The sequence below is a fragment of the Zootoca vivipara genome, chromosome Z2 (genome assembly GCF_965207765.1).
Source record: "Zootoca vivipara chromosome Z2, rZooViv2.hap1.1, whole genome shotgun sequence".
NCBI lineage: Eukaryota > Metazoa > Chordata > Lepidosauria > Squamata > Lacertidae > Zootoca > Zootoca vivipara.
In genome coordinates this window covers 3,466,274-3,491,996 of record NC_142585.1, presented here as the reverse complement: position 1 = coordinate 3,491,996, position 25,723 = coordinate 3,466,274, and the positions used below count along the sequence as shown (strand labels likewise).

At 47.4% G+C, this 25,723-nt stretch overlaps 1 protein-coding gene across 7 annotated transcripts in view; it reads left to right on the top strand.

Moving 5' to 3' along the window:
- Window positions 1-25,723, top strand: part of MBNL3 (muscleblind like splicing regulator 3) — a 135,712-nt gene that overhangs the window by 16,250 nt on the left and 93,739 nt on the right. The gene's annotated exons all lie outside the window — the stretch shown is intronic.

The window sequence follows — 25,723 nt, the reverse complement described above, 5'->3', positions numbered from 1 at the left end:
GGGCTGGATTTATAAGGCGATTGGGCCGGAACTGGCCCATGGGCCTTAGGTTGCCCACCCCTGTCTTAAGGTGAAGGTTTAAGCCAGTGTGGTGTAGTGGTTAAGAGTGGTAGACTCGTAATCTGGGGAACCGGGTTTGCGTCTCCGCTCCTCCACATGCAGCTGCTGGGTGACCTTGGGCTAGTCACACTTCTTTGAAGTCTCTCAGCCCCACTCACCTCACAGGGTGTTTGTTGTGGGGGAGGAAGGGAAAGGAGAATCTTAGCCGCTTTGAGACTCCTTCGGGTAGGGATAAAGTGGGATATCAAATCCAAACTCCTCTTCTTTTGGTAAAAGATCAAGGTTAGGTCATTGTCTGCAAATCCAGCCCAAAGGTGTAAAGAGCATGGTAGTCCCCTGGATTTTGCCAAGACGAAGCTGAAATCTGAATGTCTGGGTCAATTCACAGACAAAAGAAATCCTATGGCAGAACTGCTGGCTCTGAGGAATTAGCAGGGTTGTCAAAAATGGATCTGTCTGTCTCTCCCTCTCTTTGCCTATGCGCATTAGAGACCCTTCCAACTCTCATGGGCACCTTCCCAAGGAATGGCTTTTTATAATGACAGTTCCCCTGCTTTCTTCTCAGAGTTATACCATTTGAAAGATCCTACCCAACATCCTACCCACTGTAGCTCAGTGGTAGAGGACTTCTTTTGTATGTAGAAGGGGCCAGATTCAGTCTCCTCCACCTTCAGCTGGGCTGGGGAAATCCTCAGTCCGACAGAGGATCGCAGGATCAGGCCAGAGGAGGCCCACCTGGTCAGCATCCTCTTCTCCCAGTGACCAACCAGGTGCCCCAATGGGGAGCCCACAAGCAGGGCCTGAACACAACAGCCTCTCTCCCCACTTGTGATTCCCACCAAACTGGGGTTCAGAAGCATGTTGCCTTTGGAAGCATAGAGGGAGAACTTGGCCTTGTGGCTGGTAGCCATTGAGGAGCTCATATTGCATGAATTTTCCACCCAAGTAGCTGCTCGTCACTGCCTCCTAGGGGAGCAAGCTCTGTAGTTTAAGCTCAGTGTGCAGAAGTGCTTTCGTCGGTCTGTCCTGGAAATGTCAACATTTAGAAACCCTTGCAGCTGTCTTTTGTGTGTGGTGTGGAGAGCCTGAAGCACATGGAGGAGTGAGAGGCATCCTGATTGCTGGTGCATGTAGATGCCAGGAGAACAGGGCATCTCTATCCAACCCTTTCCCCTTTTGTGGCTGCTGCTTGGATTTTGCTGGCTGAGCTGTGAAGCAGAAAATCCCCTTTTCTTGGCCTTAAAACACACGAGGTGGCGGCAAGTGCCTTAGCCTCGGTCTTCCCCTCTGCCGTATGGGCATAAGAATATTGCCATACTCTTCCTCAGAGGCAGAGAAGCACTTTCATCCTGAGGGCCACATTACTTTCCAGGGACCACGTGCCAGCAGAGAACGAGGCCAAACACAGGGCAATGAATACGGTTGTTACCTTTGTGCAGTAGGCAACTTTCTACACACACACAAGAGCCAACTTCCTGCTCTCCCCACCCTGATAATTATTGTATTACTATTTTGCTCTGTGTGAAAACAGTTTTTAACAACAACATGCTTGCTCCTATCTTTATGCATGCATGCAACTGCCTGATTAGCAATAGGCTCCGAAAGAGATCAACAAATCATCGAAGGTAGATAACATCCGATTACAAATGCAAGCACATCATCTAAGTGAGGCAAGCAGCTAGCTGGAATAGCAAGGGGGAGAAGCCAGCCCCAGCGTCATAACTGGGGCTTTTTAAAGAGGAAAGTTTTGTTTTGTTTTTAATTAGCTTTTTTCCATCTGGGATAGAATCAGCCAGGCAACGCACACCAATGCAAACGTAGTTCCAAGAGGGTGGGTGTTCCCACAAGCCTTTCTAAAGTTGGGGTGACTTACGGAAAAGAGATAATAGAATCTTAGAGTTGGAAGTGTCCCCTGGGGTAATCTAGTCCAACCCCCTGCAATGCAGGAATCTCAGCTAAAGCATCTATGGCAGATGGCCATCCAACCTCTGCTTAAAAACCTCCAATGATGCTTTTTTAAACAAGCAAGCATGAAGGAGAGGTCCAACATGGGTGATTAGCCATGGTGATATTGCTAAATAGCACTTTCTTGGGGGAAAGATGGTTTGGTAGAGCATCTTCCTCGCATAGAGAAGGTCCCGGGTTCAATTCCCAAGGGCATCTCCAGGTGGGGCTGGGAGAGACACTTGCCTGAAACCCGGGAGAGCCATTGCTGCCAGTCAGTGTAGAGCAGTGATGGGCAACCTTTTGAGCTTGGTGTGTCAAAATTCACCAAAAAACCGAGCATAACTCAGGTGGTATGTCACTTTCAGGGGGAAAAACCATAATTTCGCATTATTTATAGTTTAAATAACAAAAATGTATAATATAACTGTATTTAATAAACCAAAAACTAATTATTTAACCAAACCAAACCAAAAAACCCTTATTTATCACAAAGTGCCCAGAGTTGTTGAGCTTTTTGGGGGGAACGGCTGACCAAAGTTTTGGAGGTTTTTTGGGGGGTGCAAAAGTTGCTTTGCTTTTTTGGGGGGGATGTCTCTAAGCTGCTGCACTTGGGGGGGGGAGAGAACAGAAATAAATGACGAATAATACCTTCGCTGGAACTAACACGCCGTACCAACATAGTCTGCCAAAGCGCCAGAAAAAAACAGCACAGAAAGTTTTAAAAAACCAATCTCTGGCTACCAGCAACAACAACAACAAAAAAGGATCCGGGTTTTAACAGCGGAGAGAAGCTGTAGCGGAGACAAGCTCCAGCAGAGACAAGCTGTAGGAGGAGCGGGAGAACAAATGGGGGAAAACAACAACAACAGCGTGAATTGCCCGATGGGGCGCGTGCCAGCAGTGAGGGTTCTGCGTGTCATGTCTGACACGCGTCTCATAGGTTCGCCATCACTGGTGTAGAGAATGCTGAGCTAGCTAGACCAAGGGTCTGACTCAACATGATGTTCTGCATGCAAACTCCTGGGATCAGGACTGCCTCTGAGAAAAGTAAGTGTGGTGCATCCAGGAAGAAGCCATAGTCGAGCGACAGAGCCTTTTGCCTCAATGTCAAACAAAATGAAATGCCAAGGGCACACAAAACAATAGAGCTGTTTCTGAAAAGTGAAGGCTTTGCCCTACGAATCAGGGGTGGGGAGCTCTGTTGAGCCCAAGGGCGCCATTTCCTTTTAGGCATTTCCCAAGGGCCACGTGTCATTAGCAGGCAGAGCCAGAAACCAAAAGTGGGGTGGGGTAACAAATGTTAATCCAGCGCCAGTGCGGTCATTGAGGTGAAGGATGCAAAATGATGATGATAAAAAAATACTACCTTTGTACAGGTGTACCTACTAAGAAGAGCCATGAAAAAGCAATTGTACCAAAAGGAATTATTGTGAAAATAATAAATATTTATCAGGTGGGGACTCTTAAGGAAGCAGATTCCCCTAAGGCAAAGGGTGCACAAACTGCACCCTTGCTCAGGGCACGATGGTACCAAAGTCCTCCCCTGTGTTAATCTGCTCAGACAGCCGCCTCTCTGTCCCCCATCCAAGCAAGTAAGAGGCATTGTCAGAGTTCAGGGACACATTCCAGCCAGGCAAAATAACTTGAGGAGGGTATAGAGCAGTGGCAGCGAGGGGTGTGTTGCCTGGGGAGACCTCCAAAGGCCAGACAGTGCAGGACGGCTGCATTCATCCTCCCGGCACCAGGTTCCCCTCCCTGCTATAAAGCATTGTCCATACTGATGGTGGTTATTATAAATATAAAAATCACAGCCAACAGAGAGGAAGCTGCCTGCATCTCTCAGGAGAGAATTCCTTGGGGTGGCCACCAAGAAGTCCCCGCTTCTCAGGGAGGCTACCTTAACTTCCCTGGAATTTGGAATCTGGAGCAGAACTGTATCAGAAGGTCTTAAGTGCTGGAGAGTGACTGTTCCCGGAGATTATCAAGACCCAGACTGTCTGATTGCCTTAAATGTCATGAGACCCATTTGAGATCATTTGTGAAATGACAGTGCCCTCTGAGCTCCCTGGGACTTTGGATTTCTGCGCAGATGACTCTTGAAATGCCACGTTGCCTTCTGAAAATTGCATTTCTCTCTCCCTCTCCCCTGAATGCCACATTAATGCAAGCATGGAACAGAGTGAGCACGTCATGCAGCAGAAGGTATTTGGGGGAGAGGGTGTTGCAGGCGGTTGGGGATTCAAACTGGAGAAAACATGTGGGGGGAAATACATGTAATTGCATCTACATGTTAAAACTTGTGCCACCGCGTTTTCCCATACCAAGGTCTGGGTGACCTTGGCAGCTGCACAAGACAGGCATTGTGTAAGAGAGAATTGTGTTTTAGTATACTGGAGAAATTGTTCAGAAACAAATATAATTCTCTATTGGTACCAAGATGTTATCGTCTTGCTCTGTTTCCTTATTTTTATGGCTTGAGACTTGCATTAGACCATGAACGCTGCAGCAGGTAAAGACTCCCACCTCTTAATATGCTGAAATAAATGTCTGTCTGTCTCTCCCTCTCTGTCTTTGGGGTTACAATATCAGAGTTTATTATTTATCAGTCAATCAATCAATCAATCATTACTGTTTGAACTTTTGGCAGTGGGAAATAAGGTGCATGTGTTGTGTTGTGTTGTGTTGTGTGTGTTGTGTCCTGTGTGGAGTGTGGAAATAACAGGTGGCCCTTGCAGTCTCAAGGACTGTGATGTTGCTAACACAGGAGTTTTGGAACTTCATCCTGGAGAACCCTGAAGTTCTTATGATGGCCGGGGAAAACAGACAATCTTCTCTGAAAGGGATCTTTAATAATCTCCCTTCTCTGTGTGCAGCTATGGTAGAGTTTGGGACATAGGTATGGCCTATGGCAACCCCTTAACAAACTGAGTTTTCACCCTTAAAACATTCCTTTCTTCTGCTCCCTCCCCTGTGCTGGTTTTTGATGGCAACTCCTTGGGGCAGAGACCTGGCCACCTTAACTTTGCAAATAAACAGCCAGAACTCTTTCTAGCAGTATGAGCCAGGATTATTATTTTTTGCAGTATGCTGGGGATCTGTGGCCAATTTCCTAGGGTTAATGAGTTAATGTTCCGAGAAAATGTTCTCAGAAACTAGGAAATGTGATAACTGCTTTTCCCAGTACTGTGCAGGGCCCAGCGCTGTTATATGCTGAATACACACCTCTTTACCTTCTAATAATATCTGTGAGACATTTTTTTGGGGGGGGGGAGAAGTGGACCCACACACTAGTGACTGTAATTTGTTTTACACTGTTTTTTAAAATACTGTATTTCAAATGGCTGTAACCTGGGGCCTTAGGGTGAAGGGTTGGCAAGAAATCAAATTAATTATAATAATAATATGCAAGCACTAATGATCAGTTTATCACCTGGTCTTTGAAGCGACCTGTGTGGCTCTGGGCTTTGCTGCTGCTGCTGCTCAGCCTGCAACACCTTTTTTCAGACCAGGCACAGCTTTGCTTGATGTCTGGTGTAAGGGCAGGTGGGCCTGGTTGGGCCAAAATTTTATTCCTTCGTTTATTTTTATTTATTAAATAAATAAGATCTGTAGATCTCAGGGTGGTTCACAACATAAAAATGCAAGCTACAGAACCTACCTGTCACTGATTTAAAATTTGATTGTCCCCCACTTGTTTGTTTTGTTTGCTATTAATATTTTTCTGCACGTTTTACTTGTATGCCCCTTAACCTGATGCAAAAAATCAATAATTATAATGCTACTCAAAAGTAATAATTGAGGAGAAAAGATGAAAACACAAAATGCATAATAAAAACCAGAACAAAACAGTAACCCCACAGACCCACCCCTCACAGGTCAAATGAGGACACCTGGAGACCCTGACTCTGGGGAGGTGGATGTTCCTCCACACTTGCTGTCACTCAGAGAGTTTTTAGCAGTGATACTTGGTCCATCTGTTCAATATAGTTTCCAAACTCCCTTCCAACAAGGAATTTCCAGTGTACAGAGAGAGGCTTCCCCAGCCCTATTATTATCCCCCCTTAGTAATGTCATAAGTGTCCTTTCCGAAGAGCTTGGTGAAAAACAAATGTTTAGTTTTCATCTGATAAGGAGAGGTCTGCATTTCAGGGAGGAAGAGATAACAGAATGAGCTGATAGAAAAATGCTATGGTCAGAGAACTACCCCACCCCCCCTTTCTCTTTCTCTCTTTCTCTCTTTCTCTCTTTCTCTCTTTCTTTCTCTCTCTCTCTCTCTCTTTTTCTCTCTTCCCGACTCAGACTGGCCATTTTTCAGAACATTATCCCTGTTTTCTTATTTTCTACAGGGCTCTTTTCTCCCCCAAAGTCTTACATCCTGCAATAAAACTGACAAGGAACCCAACATTCAGTTTGATCAAGCCATCCCTTCAAGGAGCTAGGCAGCTTGGCTTAATTAAGTCTGCTTCGAATCTCTCTTTCCATTTCTTAACACATATACACACACCAGAGAAAACAGGTTTAGTGATATATATGTATATATAATTATTGCTTCCACCAGATAAATGGCTTAATTAAAAAAAGATCCAGAATTAGTAACAATCATACTAAGACCTCCCTCAAGCCAGTGGTGAAATGTGTAGTTTATTTGATCACTCTGCAAGAATACAGCAGAGGGGATTGTTTTGTTTTTGCTAATTTGGCTTCATGTTGTGGTAATATTAGGCACAAGTTCTTGGTAGGCAGCACTGAAGAGAGACATACCAGATAAACATCTGGAAAGGAGAGGGAGCTTCTGGGAAAGGTTTGGTGGATCAGGCCCACCTACAGCTCTGACTGTTTGTGCACTGCTGGGGAAAATGGAGCAGTAGAGTTTGGGCTGGCAGAAAGGTTTGTATGCATCCATTTTTTTTCTATAAGCCAATGGAAAGTAATCAGTATCTTGTTTTATAGATAACTAGCTGGGCAGCCCACACGTTGCTGTGGGTCATCCCTGTGATTCCCCCCACCCTGTCCCGATCCATGACCTATCCCGTCCCCTCCTGCCCCCAACCCACACCCAGGTCAGTCCCCACCTCCATTCGGCAAGTCTGTAAAGGCGAACTTCCATTCGGCTTAGTAGCTGCAGTACCAGTGAAGCCTCCAATAGAGGGCCAAGGTTTTCTAGCTGTAGTACCAGTGTAGCTGCCGCTAGAGGGCACTGTGTTGCAACCTCTTCTGCCTTCTATTTCCCAGCTTCCCCGGCCCTCTGACTTCAGGGTTCCAAACCAGTGGGTTTTACCTGGTTTTCATGGCACAGGTGTGTGGATCTCGGGAAGGTGTCTGGATCTTGGGGCCGGGGCTGTCCATTGGGCCTAAATTTCGTTGGTCGGTCTGGATCTCGGTGGACTGCCTGGATCTCACAGGAGTATGCTCCTATCCCGCCTATTCCTTTGATGTCCACTGGAGGTCGCTACAGTGGAACCTCGGTTTATGAACACCTCGGTTTATGAATTTTCGGTTTATGAATGCCGCGGAGCCATCTGGAACGGATTAATTCACTTTCCATTACTTTCAATGGGAAAGTTCGCTTCAGTTTATGAACTCTTCAGTTTATGAACAGACTTTCGGACCCAATTACACCCATGCTTCGGGTTAAGTACGCTTCAGGTTGAGTACTCCGCGGACCCGTCTGGAACGGATTAATCCACTTTCCATTACTTTCAATGGGAAAGTTCGCTTCAGTTTATGAACGCTTCAGTTTAAGTACTCCACGGACCGTCTGGAACAGATTAATCCACTTTCCATTACTTTCAATGGGAAAGTTCGCTTCAGTTTATGAACGCTTCAGTTTATGAACAGACTTCCGGAACCAATTGTGTTCATAAACCGAGGTACCACTGTATTTATTTTGACACAAAATCAGGTATATACCTGCCATAGGTGTGCCATCTGTCCAATCTTACTTGATAGGAACACTGTGCCATCCGCATGTGACGCTGTGGCCAAATTTGATGGCAATCGGGCAAGTGGTTTCTGAGAAAGGTGGGCTTTAACAAAACACATATAGATAAAGCCGTATACAGCTTGGGCCCAGACAGCCTGAAATAGTGCATCTTCCTTTATGTGTCTTCCCAGGCCCTGCACTCCTCAGGTGAGCACCTTCTCTCAGTCCCATCCGCATCGGAGGTGGGGCTGGGGGTGACCCGAGAGGGAGCCACTTCTGTGACCTCCCCACTTATTGTGGAATTCTCTCCCAAGAGAGATCAGACCGGCTCCCTGTCAGTTATCCTTCTGCCAGCAGGTGAAGAATGGTTCTGGGTGTGTTTTGTTGTACTCTAGCTATTTTTTACCTAGTCGGTTTTTACTACTTTGCATTTTCTAATGACATTTGTAAAATTATTGTGTTGTTGTTGTTTAGTCGTTTAGTCGTGTCCGACTCTTCGTGACCCCATGGACCAGAGCACGCCAGGCACTCCTGTCTTGCACTGCCTCCCGCAGTTTGGTCAAACTCATGTTCGTAGCTTCGAGAACACTGTCCAACCATCTCGTCCTCTGTCGTCCCCTTCTCCTAGTGCCCTCCATCTTTCCCAACATCAGGGTCTTTTCCAAGGATTCTTCTCTTCTCATGAGGTGGCCAAAGTATTGGAGCCTCAGCTTCACGATCTGTCCTTCCAGGGAGCACTCAGGGCTGATTTCCTTAAGAATGGATAGGTTTGATCTTCTTGCAGTCCATGGGACTCTCAAGAGTCTCCTCCAGCACCATAATTCATAAGCATCAATTCTTCGGCGATCAGCCTTCTTTATGGTCCAGCTCTCACTTCCATACATCACTACTGGGAAAACCATAGCTTTAACTATACGGACCTTTGTAGGCGAGGTGATGTCTCTGCTTTTTAAGATGCTGTCTAGGTTTGTCATTGCTTTTCTCCCAAGAAGCAGGCGTCTTTTAATTTCGTGACTGCTGTCACCATCTGCAGTGATCAAGGAGCCCAAGAAGGTAAAATCTCTCACTGCCTCCATTTCTTCCCCTTCTATTTGCCAGGAGGTGATGGGACCAGTGGCCATGATCTTGGTTTTTTTGATGTTGAGCTTCAGACCATATTTTGCGCTCTCCTCTTTCACCCTCATTAAAAGGTTCTTTAATTCCTCCTCGCTTTCTGCCATCAAGGTTGTGTCATCTGCATATCTGAGGTTGTTGATATTTCTTCCGGCAATCTTAATTCCGGCTTGGGATTCATCTAGTCCAGCCTTTCGCATGATGAATTCTGCATATAAGTTAAATAAGCAGGGAGACAATATACAACCTTGTCGTACTCCTTTCCCAATTTTGAACCACTCAGTTGTTCCATATCCAGTTCTAACTGTAGCTTCTTGTCCCACATAGAGATTTCTCAGGAGACAGATGAGGTGATCAGGCACTCCCATTTCTTTAAGAACTTGCCATAGTTTGCTGTGGTCGACACAGTCAAAGGCTTTTGCATAGTCAATGAAGCAGAAGTAGACGTTTTTCTGGAACTCTCTAGCTTTCTCCATAATCCAGCGCATGTTTGCTATTTGGTCTCTGGTTCCTCTGCCCTTTCGAAATCCAGCTTGCACTTCTGGGAGTTCTCGGTCCACATACTGCCTAAGCCTGCCTTGTAGAATTTTAAGCATAACCTTGCTAGCGTGTGAAATGAGCGCAATTATTAAAAATTAATTGTAAAAATTAATTATTGTAAAAATTAATTATTGTAAAAATTAATTGTAAAAAATTAATTATTAAAAATTATTGTAAGCCGCCTTAAATCCATTGAGTAATTGCTGTAGTGATGAGGAACATGCAGGTCTTCCGCTGAACTGTGGTTTCTCCTGCTGCTCGATATCCACAGAGGCTTTCCTAAATCTTTGAACCAGGAGCAGGAAAACAAAGCTTCCTTGTCCGGGGGGGTGGGGTGGCTTTTCATTACAATTCAGGTCATAAACAAATGTTGAAATCATGGAATTTCCTGCAGGATGGAAAATGTTTCTCTGGCTGGCTCTTGCTCACTCTGGAACTGCTGTCTGGGATGGCTTGCTTCCCTGGAGGCTAATTTATCGAGCCTTAAAATGGCCATAATCTCTCTCCGGGTTTTTGTTCTGCTTAGCTGCCATTGTCCAGCAGTTGTTCTCTTCAAGCTCATGAGGTTTTCGGAGCTGAGTTGCCTTCCTCTTGTGGCCAAGTCATCTTCTTAACCTTCTATCACCCCCTCTGTGCTGCACCTCTCTCCTCTTCCCTCCCCCTGAAGACCTCTGTGAGTGCAGGAACTACCAAGAGGGCCCCCTCTGCTGATCTCGCCCCCCAGAGGATCTGCAGGAAGAGAGTCAGTCCTCCAGGTATTCTGGGACTTAGTCGTTTAGGGGAGGGTGTCACCAAACTTACTGCACTTCGGGCCAGTGCCTGAAGCGCCGATCGCGCGGAGGGCGGGGGAGCGTGCGTCCATACGCATGCGCACACGCTATTTATGGCGCACTTCTGGGTTGCAGGAGCACCTGAAATAGCTTGTGCGCATGTGCCCGGGGCCTCCTCTGACGCCGGAAATGATGCTTGTGCATGCGTGCAAGCTATTTCCGGTGCTCCTCCGACCCGGAAGTGGGAAGCCATGCTATATCCGGCCCCCGGGCCGTAGTTTGGGGATCCCTAGTTTAGGGCTTTAAACACTAATGGGAGCCCCTTGAATTGGGCCTGGAAATGAACTGCCAACCATTGCAGCTGTTTTTAAAGCTGGGTGGTCATAAGAAATCTAAATGGAACCCCAACCTGGCTGTTGCATTTTGGAGAAACTGAAGTTTCCAAGTTTTCTCCAAGGGCAGCCCTGCATGGAGCAAATTGCAGCAATCCAGTCTGGGAGTACATAGGCCAAGTTGAACAGGCCAAGCTAGGGTTGACTCCTTGCCACATTGCCATGCTTTTGGCACCACCTGGCTAGGATGAGATCTTTTTTGGGCACGTCTCAGGCACATTGATCTTTTCATAGGGAGCCAGGTTAAAGAACAAAAGTGTTTTTCAGTTCTCCTGAGCTGACAAAAGGTCTGTCTTAAATTGAGTAAACTTCCCTCAGGGTGGAAAAGTGTATGGGTACGGAATGTTCACAGAGGAAATATTCCAAATGTCTAATCAGCCACACAGAGTGTTTGCTTTAAATATAAAAGTTCTTTTGGTTGGAAACGGGAATGTGTTTTCCTTTGGATGTGGTGTGAGGGGGCGGTTAGCAGGGGGGCGGGGTGGGGGTGGAAGTTGCCACCAGGTATCATGTTTAATATCCATCTGCCCTCCAGCGGAGCACTTGCTGAGCTCTGACACTCTTGATTCCTGTGTTTTGACATGCAGAAAAACAGATCCGAGCCTTAGCTTGACACATTAATTAAGAACTCGTCCCCCAGCCTCTCTTTCACTCACTGCATTTAGAGCTTAAGTTTAGTGGGTAATGGTGAAGGAAAGGAGTCAAGCTTGAATGCATCTGCCATTATTGTTCCCATAACTCGTACTCCACCCATCTTTCATCAGTTTCGGAGAGGTGCATATGCATATGCCCTCCTTTAACTTCACAACAGCCCTGGAAGGTAGGTTAGGTTGGCACACATAGACGGAGTCGACAGGAGACAATTATTCCCTCAAAAAGCCACAGTTCCCAGAGGTCCATGGAGAGACAAATTGCCTGTTAAACTGCTGTGAGGGAACAACTCTCAGCATCCTGCCCAAACCACAGTTCCCAGGATTATTTGGCAGAAGTCATGACTGTTTAAAGTGGTGTGATACTGCTTTAAATATTTAGTGCAGATGGGGCCTGAAACCGAAGTTGGACTCCAGCTTCCATCAGCCCCAGAAGCCGACGAGGCTAAAGGTCAGGGTTGATGACAATTGTAGTCCTGCAACCCTTTGGCAGGCCAAAGATTCTCACCCCATGTTCTAAAGCCCTGTCTGGCATCTATCAATCTTGCCGTTCTGAGCATCTTCATATCCAAGGGATGTGTTGAGATATCTGTCTGGTATATTATAGAAAAGCAGACATACAGTGGAACCTCGGTTTACGAAAACCTCCATTTACAAACGCCGTGGACCCGGAAGTGTTTACATCCGGGTTCCGCGGCGTCGGATGTGCAGACGCTATCTGCACAGCTTGTGCATGCGCAGAAGCGTGCCTTCGGTGAGCAAATACCTTGACGAGCGAACGCCTCCACGGAACGGATTGCATTCGCAAACCGAAGTACCACTGTACACATTTCTAGTCCCCTAAATGCTAGCAGGTGCAACATAACATTGCATATACAGTGGTACCTCCGTTTACGACCTCAATTGGTTCCGGGGAGCCGGTCGCTCCCCAAGCAGGTCATAAATGGAGCGCCTCTTCTGTGCATGCATGAAGCACCAATAGAGCGCTTCTGCGCATGCACAAACTGTGCAGATTGCTTTTGCTCATCTGCGCGTCGCGGAACCCAGATGTAAGCACTTCCGGGTCCGCTGCAGTCGCAAACCGATCGATCGCAAAGCGCAGCGATCGTAAATCGAGGTATGACTGTAGAAGATTGCATATTTTGAAGGACTTTTGTGTCCCAGAATTCCAGCTGCATGCGTTATCCTGCTCCATGTCTCTTGTTCATTAAAGGAGCGTGCCCCTTTTCCATGGTCATGCACTGGAGCACCTGAAGCTCTTTTTATATACAGTATAAATATTTGCTTTTTCACATGTAGCAAACATAACTTAAAATACAATAGACAATAGCAGCCAGCCTGTCATTTCTGGGGAAAAGGCATAAGAGCATCCTAAAGTTGGAGCCGTTACTTAAAACAAGACTCTAGGCCATTGGGCTTCGCCAGATGTTTATGTGAGTCTGGGGAAGTTGTCTCAAGTGATTGTCACTTCCCCTGTGGGATCTGAATGGGTGGCAGGTGTTGTCAAAGGATACAGAGCACATTTTGCCTCTGGCTGACCTGGAAGGTCAGTTTCCAGGCCAGAGCAGCAGGCCACACCTGAGCATCCTGCGAGTCAATTGACAGCCCTGTTGCAGAACAGCAACATCTACCTATTTCTAGACAAGCCGCTACCAGCGAAAATGTCAACATCTCCTGATGAGATAAATGTTTATTTGAGTCACCTATTATTCCTAGTGAGGCTAACAAAGAAGTTGGATTATATTTGGATTCCATCTCTCTTGAGACCACAGGGTCAACACTGCTTTCCTTTGTGTGTGTGTGTCATTGTTTTGTGACCTGCGCCATCCAGCACTGAGCAGGGTGGATTCCACTAACCTCCGCAAAGAGTGACTGAAAGGGGATTAGTTGCAGGGAGTCTGAGTGGAGGGATCTGGCTGCCTCCTAAGCAGTGGGCTCCTTCTCTGTCCTTGCATCACCTCTCCTTCCTTTTTGCGGACTCATCCTGCTGCCAACATCACTAACTTGACCTTCAGCACTCAGGCTGACCCTTGTGCCCATTGACTGCCTGCAATGAGAGGCAGACAGGCAGCATTTGACATGCCTCCAAGCTTTCAGAGCTACCTATATTCATTCCCTCTTGTAGTAAAGAACACTTTATTCAGCTGGGTGCTTCCCTTTATTCAACTGACTTCTGCTTTGCACAGCACTGGGAGGGATGTTATTTCCTCTGCCTTTCAATGCAAGCTGCCAAGGGCTAGCTCTCACCTGATAATTTGCTTTCGTTTAACTTGGGTGTGTATCCCACCCTTCTAATAAATAAAACGTTGAAAGTAGCTCTCAGCAGAGCATCCAAACATACTAAAAAGACCAATCAGCCACAGGCTCTAGGAAACAGGAGCTGGAGCACAAAGTTTCATCACAGAGTTCAGGGTTCAAGGCACTCAGGCCCCCTTCCACGACACTCCATTCCATCCTCCCCACCCTGGTTTGCTGCCAACCATGGGCGTAGGAAGGGGGGCAGGAGGGGGCAATTGCCCCCTCCCTAGAAGCAAAAGGCTAAGGGGCACAGCGTGGCAGCCCCAGGCTCCCGCTCCCAGCGCGAAGCTCCAGAGGCGCGTGGGGAGCGTAACCGGAGGAGCGCTAAGCGGGAGCGGGGAGCGTAAGCGGAGGAGGCAGCCCCAGGCTTGCGTTCCCTGCGCGTCTCTGGAGCTTCGCGCCGGGAACGGGAGCCTGGGGCCGCCTCCTCGGAAGACCTGGGAAGCGCGGAGGAGGCAGCCATGGGCTCGTGTTTCCTGCACGCCTCTGGAGCTCCGCTCCCGGTGCGTGGGGCCGCCTCCTCGGAAGAGCTGGGCGGGCACAGGCCACGTAGCCCCGCCCACATTCCCACTGTGGCCCCTCCCCTCCCCTTGCCCCCCCTAATTTTGATCCTGGGTACGCCCCTGCTGCCAACCCCCATTTCCCAATAGTGAATCAGCCCACTGAGCATGCTCAATCCTCTATAGGCTATTTTTGAGCTGTTGCTTTGCCCCTCAAAGCTTTCAAGGGGGGAGGGGGTGTTATTTCTGCAAGGCTTCTTCCTGAAGCCTATTTATCCTCTTGTGTGTTGATGTGCTATTTTGGCTGCATGAAGTATTCAAAATCGAGCAGAGAATGAGTTTTCTGTTGGTCTATATCAGGGGCCGGGCACCTGCAGACTCTCTGGGGGTTCCTGTTCTACACCTGCCATCATTCCTGCCATCATTCAGGTGTCTGGGGCTGGTGGTGGGAGTTGCTGTTTCATCAACACCTGGAAGGTTGTACAGATGCCCTCATAGAGACCCACTCCAAGTAGATAGGTCAGTGTAATGGATTGGACTGGCTTGTGATAGAACTCCAGGGTGTAAAGTGTTAAACCCAACCTCCTAGTTGAGTGACGCATTCCATTCCTGAGGGGCGGGACTGCCATGAGTTTAAAGGGAATGGGGAGCAGTTACTTCAGTTGAGAGAGTTGAGAGGGTTTTGGGAGCGGGAGTGTGTGGGTGGTAGTGGATAGTAGAGTGTTTTGAGAAGTTTACTAGAACTATATTATCTAGCCAGTGTTATATGTAACTAAGTATATGATCTAAGAGCTTATACGAATGAAACCATAATGAATTTTACATGTCCTCTAGTTAAATAAAGCTTTCTTAAATGTTATGTTAAAAACGGATGTGCCTTGTTATTCCAGCAACGTATCCTAACTCAAAAGGGTGGTGACTACAGAGAGGAGGCTAGACTAAACCTGAGGAGCAGGAAAATAGTTTAAAACCTCAAGGTCACTCACAAGGAAGGCGAGTGCCAGGGAAAGGGTGCCACAAAGGAGCAAGGGTTGCTAGGGCCATCGGCTGCTGAGGTGAACCTTAGGTGAAAGGGAATCCTTACTGTGGGCACAAGTTTGTTCCTGATACACTTGCCAGGAGTTAATAGGGATACTGAGCCACGTTATTGTGAGAACTGGAACTGCACTTCAATTACTAACAGATCCCAAACATAAACAGGCAGTTTATTTGGGAGGAAGAAGGAATAGTGGGTTGTTTGTAGAATAACTAATTTCCTTCGACACTCTGCTAGTGATAGATAAGGGAGGTACATCGCAGATTTGGTGGGATCCGCACATTTTAGGTGGGATCATCGAAAGTTTAGTGACAGCGCCGGGATTGTCACATATTTAGTGATAGCGGCGTGTGATCGTCGCATTAATTGGTGGCAGCGGCAGGACCATCGCAGTCAGCAAGCAGGACTAGGCAGTAGGTTAAATAGCTTAAAACCCGAAGATTCAAATTCCAGGGCAGCTCAAGATAGCAACCAGACAGACCAAATGTCTGTCTGAAAATATTCACAGAGCAACCGAATGCTTCCAGAGGGGGGGGGGCTGCCAGGTGAGGCATAAAAGGCCCCTTGCGCATCGCATCGCATCGCAGCCCAGCACAAACAGACCCAAACCTCATTGATGTCATAGATAGCACTTTGAATCAGGCACAGAAATGAATTGGAAGCTAATGTAGATGCTGCAATCGATGAGTCACGTGTTCCCGCATGTTTGAGGATCTGAGCTCATTTGTCAAGAGCCTCTCATTGATTTTGCACATGTAAAATGTGGTGCATTTTATCAGGAACCAGGAGCCCTGAACAAACCTATTGTGTACTTGACATTTAGCATCAGTTAGTCTTCTGCGGTTGGGGTGCAAGGACAGGGCAGTTTTGTGGAAGGAGACCCAAATGCTGAGGAGGGCCGTGCTTTGCAGTCATAAATCTGAGCTTCAGAAGCAAGTCTGTAGACAACTTATGTTTATGGTTTATATCTGTGATTTTCCACAGCAATGGTCTGCCTAGGTGACAGTATGTGGCTGAGAGATCTGTTCAAAGGATGCCGGTGGGGAAAGAGATTGAAGGTGCTGCAGGGTGTTAAAGCCCTGCAGCACCTTCAATCTCTTTCCCCACCGGCACGCCAGCCCTCCGTCCGGAGCCCGCTTGGCTGCCCCATGTTACTTGGGAAAGGATCTAGCTGTACTCAGGGACTCTAACAAAGGTTACGAAACAATTCTTGCAATGGTAAAGCTGCCACCACCCGGGTGCTTCTTAAAGCCAACCCGGACCAACACTTAACACTTCTCTGGTAGAGGGCAAAGCAGCTGAGGACTAGAATTAGCAGTGTAACCAGAAAGGACCAAGATCCACAAAGAAATACCTTTTAACTATTTATTGTAAAAGATGATTAAACAATACAAAATGTAGCAGTTCTCAAGAAAAAGGGAATACAAAGATAAAAGAAAAGTATAGCTAAACTTACGGATACAAACTTAAGGCAAAATTGAAATCAAGACTGCGTCTCTCCGTCCGTGCAGGCTGCAGTCAAGAGCCATCAGCAGACATCAGTCTCTCTTAGGCTCCTTGGAGAGGAACAAAGCAGCAACACCTTGCTGGGCCATTTTGCAAGACAAAAGGATCATTATATTGTAAAGTTGGAAGGGACCTCATGGGTCATCTAGTCCAACCCTCTGCCATGCTGGAATCTATTGCCCAACACAGGACTTGAACCCACAACCCTGAGATTAAGAATCTCATGCTCTACCTGCTGAGCTATGGGCATCAGGTGGTAGGAGGCTGGCTCAAACATATGATCCTTCTGACCCATAGTGGCCTGTATCCAGGGCCCTTGCCAGAGGAGAGTCTCTTCAGCTGCTGCTCCTTTTAACTGGAGGTTCTGGGGGCTGGACCTGAGAGCCTTCCGCGTGCAAGGCAGGGGCTCCACCTCTTGCCTGTAGCCTCTCCCCAAGCAGGTGGAGTACTCCCCCCAATTACCATTGAAGCCTGCCCAGGAAATATTTGCAAGGGCAAGGCCATGCAAAGTAGCACTGTTGATGATATAGCCTATCTTGATTTCAGCAAGGCCTTTGACAAGGTGCCCCGTGATATTCTTGTAAAGAAGCTGGTAAAATGTGGGCTAGACAATGCTACCATTCAGTGGATTTGTAACTGGCTGGCTGACCAAACCCAAAGGGTGCTCATCATTGGCTCCTCCTCATCCTGGAGAGTAGTGACTAGTGGGGTGCCACAGGGTTCTGTCTTGGGCCCAGTCTTATTCAACATCTTAATCAATGACTTGGATGATGGGCTTGAGGGCATCCAGAGCAAGTTGGGAGATGACACCAAATTGGGAGGGGTGGCTAATACCCCAGAGGACAGGACCACACTTCAAAATGACCTTAACAGATTAGACAACTGGGCCAAAGCAAACAAGATGAATTTTAACAGGGAGAAATGTAAAGTACTACACTTGGCCAAATAAAAATGAAAGGCACAAATACAGGATGGGTGACACATGGCTTGAAAAGGATCTAGGAGTCTTGGTAGACCACAAACTTGACATGAGTCAACAGTGTGATGCAGCAGTGGTTGGGGAAGATGGGAATTGTAGTCCAAAACATCTGGAGGGCCGAAGTTTGGGGATGCCTGGTCTAGATCAAGGGAAGTAATAGTACCACTGTATTCTGCTCTGGTCAGACCTCACCTGGAGTACTGTGTCCAGTTCTGGGCACCACAGTTCAAGAAGGATACTGACAAGCTGGAACGTGTCCAGAGGACGGCAACTAAAATGGTCAAAGGCCTGGAAACAATGCCTTACGAGGAACGGCTTAGGGAGCTGGGTATGTTTAGCCTGGAGAAGAGAAGGTTAAGGGGTGATATGATAGCCATGTTCAAATATATCAAAGGATGTCATATAGAAGAGGGAGAAAGTTTGTTTGCTGCTGCTCCAGGGAAGCCGACACGGAGCAATGGATTCAAGCTACAAGAAAGAAGATTCCACCTAAACATTAGGAAGAACTTCCTGACAGTAAGAGCTGTTCGGCAGTAGGATTTGCTGCCAAGGAGTGTGGGGGAGTCTCCTTCTTTGGAGGTCTTTAAGCAGAGGCTTGACAGGCATATGTCAAGAATGCTTTGATGGTGTTTCCTGCTTTGCAGGGGGTTGGACTGGATGGCCCTTGTGGTCTCTTCCAACTCTATGATTCTATGATGCCAGAGTAGCTTCCAGCATTTGTAATGCAGCGTAAAATATGCAGTAAGCATGCAAACATGCACTCAGACACATGCACAGAGCAACCATAACAATAAAGAGCATGGCCAAAGCCCCATGCTGTCGCCCAGTGAGCATAATAAAACCATCTTCCTTCCTCTCTTTGGCCAGTGGGAATTCAGTTCCAATGGGAATTATATAGCCATATTCATGCCATACACTTTAGACATTCATGGCTTCCCCCAAAGAATGCTGGGACCTGTAGTTCATTGCGGGTGCTGAAAGTCATTAGGAGACCCCCTTTCTCCCCTTTCCACAGAGCCAGAGTTCCCTGTGATGTGGGATTGATTGTTGAACCCCTATGGGTGGGGAACAACTCCGCACCCGTAAAAAACTACAGCTGCTAGCATTCTTTGGGGGAAGCCGTGACTGTCCTTAAAATGTGGCCCTCCTAGGCTTGTTGGCCATGTTTCCACTCCGACTGAGGAATTGGGCAAGATGTGCCCCTGAAAATAATGAAAATGGGGACTGAAGGGAAAGAGAACTTGTTTAGCATGCCCAATGCTTTGGGTTAATGAAAATGAAACCCTGGAAGCACTGATAGCACTTGCATATTCATTTGCGCTTCCAGCTTTCGGGGGGGAAGTGCTTCCAAGAAAAGCCTCCCATTCTTCTTTCAGTTGGGTCGGCCTAATTCCTAAGAGAATTCCACATTGTCCAGACCCATCCTGCAGCCTGTGACAGCTTGTTTGCAAAGCTGCACCCACTGTGTTCTTGGCTGCTGGTTGAGGCCTCTCCTCCACGCCTGCTTGGAGTAGCTTCCAGCATTGGAGGAGTTTCCAGGAGGACAGGAGCTCCAAATTCAAACAGGGACATTTCCCAAAGACTCGCCAGATACATGGTGCAGTGTGGCTTGGCGGGCAGAGAGGTTATCCCTTAAACCAAGCCCTCAAAATGGTAAATACCTCCCTTCCTGTCTCTTCAAGTATATTGTTCTTATTGTTGTTGCTTCTGTTATTTTATGTACAGGTAGAAGCTGCTGGGGAAGCTCCGTTCATGCAGCACGAGACTCTTAATCTCAGGGCTGTGGGTTCGAGCCCCACATGGGGCATAATATTCCTACATTGCAGGGGGGTTGGACTCCATGACCTGTGGGGTCCCTTCCAGTTCTAAGCCCCATGACTTGCTTACTAGGCTCTGGGAAGGTTCTGCAAGAGCTCCCGTGAAATCTTGCAAGATCTTGGATGGCCCTTTCAAGCAGGTTTTCCTGCTCTCCCACTCCTTTTTACTAACTTCTTAAAATTTCCAGCATTCCGTGTAAAGCTGTGCCACCACCGTAGGTAAGACAGGCATAAGGTGAAATCTTCCTGCTTTCACATGCTTCTTTCTCCCAAGTTGGGATTCAGGGCAGCTCACAGCTTTTTAAAAACATGGTTATAAAATGCAAATCAAGAAAAAAAAAACTACAGTTAAAATGCGCTAACACACATTTGAAACCAGCATTAAAATGAAAAGGCTCTCCTCTTGTGTCACCACCAGCTGTGCTTCTGATGCTGACGGGACCGAGAGAAGGTCCTCATCCAGGCAAATTTGTATTGGAAAATACAATCTTCCCTGCACAAGGACCCAAGCCATTGTACACAGCTTAGGTCAAAGCTGTGAATAGAAGACCGTATTCCCTCATAGGAATCTCTCCGGGTTTCTTCGAGGGAGGGCCTTCTCAGTGGCTGCTCCCAGACTTTGGAACTCTCTCACTGGAGAAGGCAGGCAGGCTCCCTCCTTGTTATCCTTCTGCTGGCGGGTGAAGACCTTTTCCCAACAGACTTTTGGCGTCTAATGAAAGGTCTGGTGCTGTGCTGTTTTTATTATAATTATTGGTATGCTTTAAACAGATTTGATATGTGCATACAGTTTTAATTCTATCCGTGTTTAATTGATTTTTAATGATAGTTTCTTCTATGTTTTTTGTGGTTTAGCACTTCTTTAGCCTTGGTTCCCATCAGGGAAAAATGCAGGCTATAAATTAATAATAATAATAATTGTATAATTTATTCAGAGCCAGTTGGGTGTGGATGGGTTTGGTGATGCTAGGTTATTCTGTGTAAAGAACAGAAGAGTCCTGCTGGATCCTATTAAAAAGTCCAGTTTTTAGCGAAGTCCCATTTTTCAGCCCAGGCGTATAGCATGTCTGCTATCCATGTAGAAGGTCCCAGGTTTCGTCCCTGACATATCTAGGTAGACCTGGGAAAGGTTCATGAAACCCTGAAGAGGAGCCACTGCCATTCCTTGTGTCGACAACTCACATATAATAAAAAATCCCCACTGGGATCATGAAAGGCCTGGCTGAAAACAAGGTACATGGGTGACACTGGAGAGGGTATTTTATAGGCATAGGTGCCACTACCAAAAAGGCCATATCCTGTCATAAAGAAAGAAACTTGCATGTCTAAAGTGTCCAAGGGATAGCTCAGTCGCTCTTAATCTCAGGGTTGTGGGTTCGAGCCTCAAGTTGAATAAAAGATTCCTGCATTGCTGGGGGTTGGACTAGATGACCCTCATGACCCCCCCAAAAAACTCTTTGATTCTATGATCTGTCAGCAGCTGCAAGGATGTTAATGGCCTTCCCTTCATGGAAAGAAAAGCTTAAGTTTTGAGACTTTGCTGTAACAGCCATTTTACCTAAAAGCGACAACTGCAAGTGAACACAGAAACACGTTCTGGGAAAACTGGTTGCCCCTTGAATAATATTATCGGGAAAGCAACTTCCTCCTGCAAAGGCAAATTCAAGTAGGTTTTGAGGCTTTTCTTTAGAAGAAATACAGAATTGTAATTTGCTGTTGTCTTATTTTGTTGGCGAATATTACGATCTGAAGACAATTTCTTCTGGAGCAGTGTTGTTGATCATTGTTAATAATTGTCAAATGATCAAATACATTTAAATAATGGTGATAAGTCAGTCTCTCTGGCTGCTGCTGGGCTCGCCTCGAAAAAGGAGGGTACCAAGAGATGGACCTCCTCTGTTCCAGCTGCTAAGGCAGGTGTGCAGAACCTCAGTCCCAGGGCCAGAATGTGTGTAGAATGTAGCTTAGTGTACAAAGGTAAAAATTGCCTTCGTTGCTCTGTGCACTTTTGCTTCTGGCCCCACCCACCATCAAATATTTATTTATAAATACATACATACATACAGTGGTACCTCGCTAGACGAACGCCTCGCACAACGAAAAACTCGCAAGACGAAAGCGTTTTGCGTTGCGCGAGGCGTCTCGCAAGATGAGGTTTTCTATGGCCGTGATTCACAAGACGAAGCAGGGCAGAGGCGCCGCGACTTCAACTTGGCCCGCCTAACAGCTGATCGCGCTCCCGCCTTGCCAGCTGCATCCCTGCGCTCCGCCTTCTCACCCACCGCCGCTGCTGCTGCCGTGCGCACTGGCACCACTGGGCTCCCTGCTTCAGCAGTGGCGGTGAGCATGGCAGCGGCGGCATTGGGTGAAAAGGCGGAGTGCAGGGATGCAGCTGATCCCGCTCCCACCTTGCTGGCTGCATCCCTGCGCTCTTCCTTCTCGCCCACCGCTGCTGCTGCCGTGCTTGCCGCCACCGCTGGGCTCCCTGCTTCTTCCAGGCATGAGGTCTCCCTGGAAGAAGCAGGGAGCTCAGCGGTGGCGGCGAGCATGGCAGCAGTGGTGGTGGGCGATAAGGCAGGGCGCAGGGATGCAGCTGATCACATTTCCGCCTTGCGGGTGCTGCTTGCCAGGGCTGCCGCCATGCTTCGGCTCCGGGGGACGGAGCCGAAGCTCAGCGGGTGCTGCTTGCCGGGGCTTGTCGCTGCCTGCCTTCCCCAAGCCAAGGGGAAGGCAGGCGGTGGCAGCCCCGGCCCCGCTGCGTTTCGGCTCCGGGGGAGAATGGCAGAAAGCGCGCGGCACTGAGGGGGCTTATCTGGCCCGGCCCAAGGGAGAGTGCCATGCGCTTTCTCCCGCTCACCCCGGGATCAGCTGGGAAAGGCATAGGACAGGGGTTCTCCGAAGCCCCATCCTATGCCTTTCCCAGCTGATCAGCGGCATTGGAGGGGGGGGGAGAAGTGGAGAGGAACGATCCCTTCCTCTCTGCTTCTCCCTCCCCACTGCCTTCCAAAGAGCAGGCATAGGACAGGGCTTCCTCTCCACTTCTCCCCCCCCCCCATGCCACTGATCAGCTGGGAAAGGCATAGGACGGGGCTTTTTTTTGCCCATAGGAACGCATTAATTAAATTTCAATGCATTCCTATGGGAAACCGTGCTTCGCAAGACGAAATTATCGCTAGACGAAACAACTCGTGGGACGAATTAATTTTGTGTTGCGAGGTACCACTGTACATACATACCCCACCCATCTGGCTGGGTTTCCCCAGCCACTCTGGGCAGCTTCCAACAAAAGATTAAAAATACAATAAAATATCAAACATTAAAAAACTTCCCTAAGAGGGCTGCCTTCAGATGATTTCTAAATGTTGTATAGTTGTTTATTTCCTTGTCATCTGATGGGAGTGCGTTCCCCGGGGCGGGCGCCACTACAGAGAAGGTAGGGGTATACCCACTGCTGGCATGTGGCCCCCAGAATGTTGCCTAGAATGGAATTTGGCCCTTGGGCTACATTGAGATTTCACATGGAAGGATGGGATTTTTCAAGGGGATTAGATCAACTGCCTCCCAACCTGGTGCCCTCAAGACATTTTGGACTTCAGGTCCCATCACCCCTGACCATTGGCCATGCTCGCTGAGGCTCATGGGAGAATAGCTGGAGAGTACCAAAGGCTAGGCTAGATTATTACCCAGTGGCAATTTGCATAATTTCTGAAGATGCAGTCTGTTTTGTTCATTTCAAATAAAAACCTTCCTATAGAAAATGTGGGCGGGAGACAGATTCCCTGGCCTTTCCAGTCGGAGAGACCCTTGCTTCAAGACATAAGGGGTTTTGGGTTGTTTTTTTTTTTTTGCAGCTACAGAAAATGGTTTTTTGCCAGACAGTACACTGTAGATGGATCAAATGATCTGAACAGAACAGTGAACACTAAGTGCAGGGTCTTTCCAGTGGTGGCTCCACTAAATTGTGCAATGTACTTCCCATGGAGCTATGCCAGGCCATCTTTATGTCAGCTTACAGGTGTGGTCTGAAGACCCCACACCCCAATAGGGCATTTTTTTATTGATTTTGAAATATGCTCTTTAGTTTATTACCTGATTACCATATTTTGTATTTTGTTTGTAAGTCGCCTTTGGAGAGCTTTGTTCTTAAGGGTAGGATATAAATAGCTCAGTCAATTGTGCAAGGAAGGTGATGCACAAGAGGAAATGGGAAGTGTAAGGCATTCCTGTTTCCTGTCCTTCCACCAGGCTTCCTTGGTATACGCTGACCTTCTCTGAAAGAAATAAGCCTTGAATGGGTCTGTGGTATAACTTGAACCCAGATCTCCCAGCTTTCCAAACCTGGAGCATGCTAACACACAATGTCACCTGAATGCTCTTCACTTCTATCTTTGTTCAATCAATTCCCCGCCTAGCTAGTATCTTCCTTTATCCTGGTCTTTGCTTCCACCACCCAGGCTGGACTGGGATGCTCATGTAGTTTCAGATGCAGTTTTTTAAAAAACAAAACAAAACCCGAAACATGTCAAGTAGGACTCTTGGCCTAGTAGTGGCAGCTGCGTTCCTGACAGCTTTTTCGGCAGTGGCACCCCTGTTGTGACATGTCTTCCCTGTGTGTTTGCCGGGCACCAACTTTGCTACCTTTCATGTGCCTGGCAACCCCATCTTTTACTGGGCACATAACCCCCTCCTTATGTGCCTGGCATTTTTAACATTTTGGTTATCTTGTGCATTAATCTGCCACTTTTGTGCTTTTGAGGTTTGCACATTTGCTTTTATATTTTGGTGGGTGCTTAACTTTTGTAAATGAGCTTTTTTTTTTTAAGTGTACCAATTGTTATAGAAGTGTACTGAAATAAATCCAAAGTCTGGCAAACTGATATGCAATTGTTCCTGGGGAGCAACAGTGGCGAGAGCTATTGCCATTGTGCCTCTACTGAAGGCCTCTGATGGGCAAGATTCTGCAATGGTTGGACCTTTCGATCTGATCAAGCCAACCGCTTCTGATTATCTTAGTTCGGCAGCTGTTGATGACGGTCAGTGGCAGTAATGCTTCCTACCTGCAAATGTTTGGTGGTTCTGTGTTCTTATTGCACTCCTAACATCCAGCAAGCGTTTGCTGAAATATGGCACTATTGCAACAAAAACAGTCAAACCTCGGTTGTTGAACGTAATCTGTTCTGGAAGCCTGTTCAGCTTCCGAAATGTTTGACAAACAGAGGCGCAGCTTCAATTGGCTGCAGGAGCTTCCTGCACTCAAGCGGAAGCCACGCTGAACGTTTGGCTTCCAAAAAACACTTCCGGTTTTTTGGCCTTCGGGAGCTGAAACGTTCCAAAATGGAGGCATTCAGGAACCGAGGTTTGACTGTAATAAAGTGGTACCTTGGGTTACAAACTTAATTCATTCCAGAGGTCCGTTCTTAACCCGAAACCGTTCTTAACCTGAGGCGCGCTTTCGCTAATGGGGCCTCCTGCTGACGCCGCGCCACCAGCGCACAATTTCCATTCCCATCCTGGGGCAAAGTCCTCAACCCGAGATACTACTTCCAGGTTAGCGGAGTTTGTAACCCAATGCATTTGTAACCCAATGCGTTTGTAACCTGAGGTACCACTGTAATAATGCTGGAACTTGAACATGTGCAGACTTTCTATGCAGACAAGGTGTTAATATTCTAAACAGTAATTCCTCCTCTGTTTCAATGGAAGGCTTAAGTTTTAGTCTGGGCTTTGCTTCTTTTTGGGGGGTGGGGGGGAGAGAAAAGAAAAACCTCCTGGCCAACGAATGAGCTTCTTCCTTCTGAACGAAACCTCAGTCACTGAATCTTCAGCTAGCATGAAGGGGGTTAACCCTAATCCATGATGGACCTGTAGCAGTTAATGGGGTGAGACAGAGCATTGAGCCTCCCCTGGCAGACAGTTCTTTGCACCTGGCTATCTCGCCTCCCAGAGGCAAATGTTTGCTATGAGGAGTTGTGTGTGTGTGTGTGTGTGTGTGTGTGTGTGAAATCTTCCACCCGCCAGATGCGTGTGTGCACTTCCTTCCACAATGATTTATGGTGCCGCAAAAAGAGCAGAAGGGTAGTTTATTTCTCCTTTGTCTGCGGACGCCCTCAGAGTCAAGGTTTTCCCACCCAGTTTTCTGCCCAACTGAATTCTGACAGTGGCATCCTGCTACGACCAGCCACTCTGGGTTGG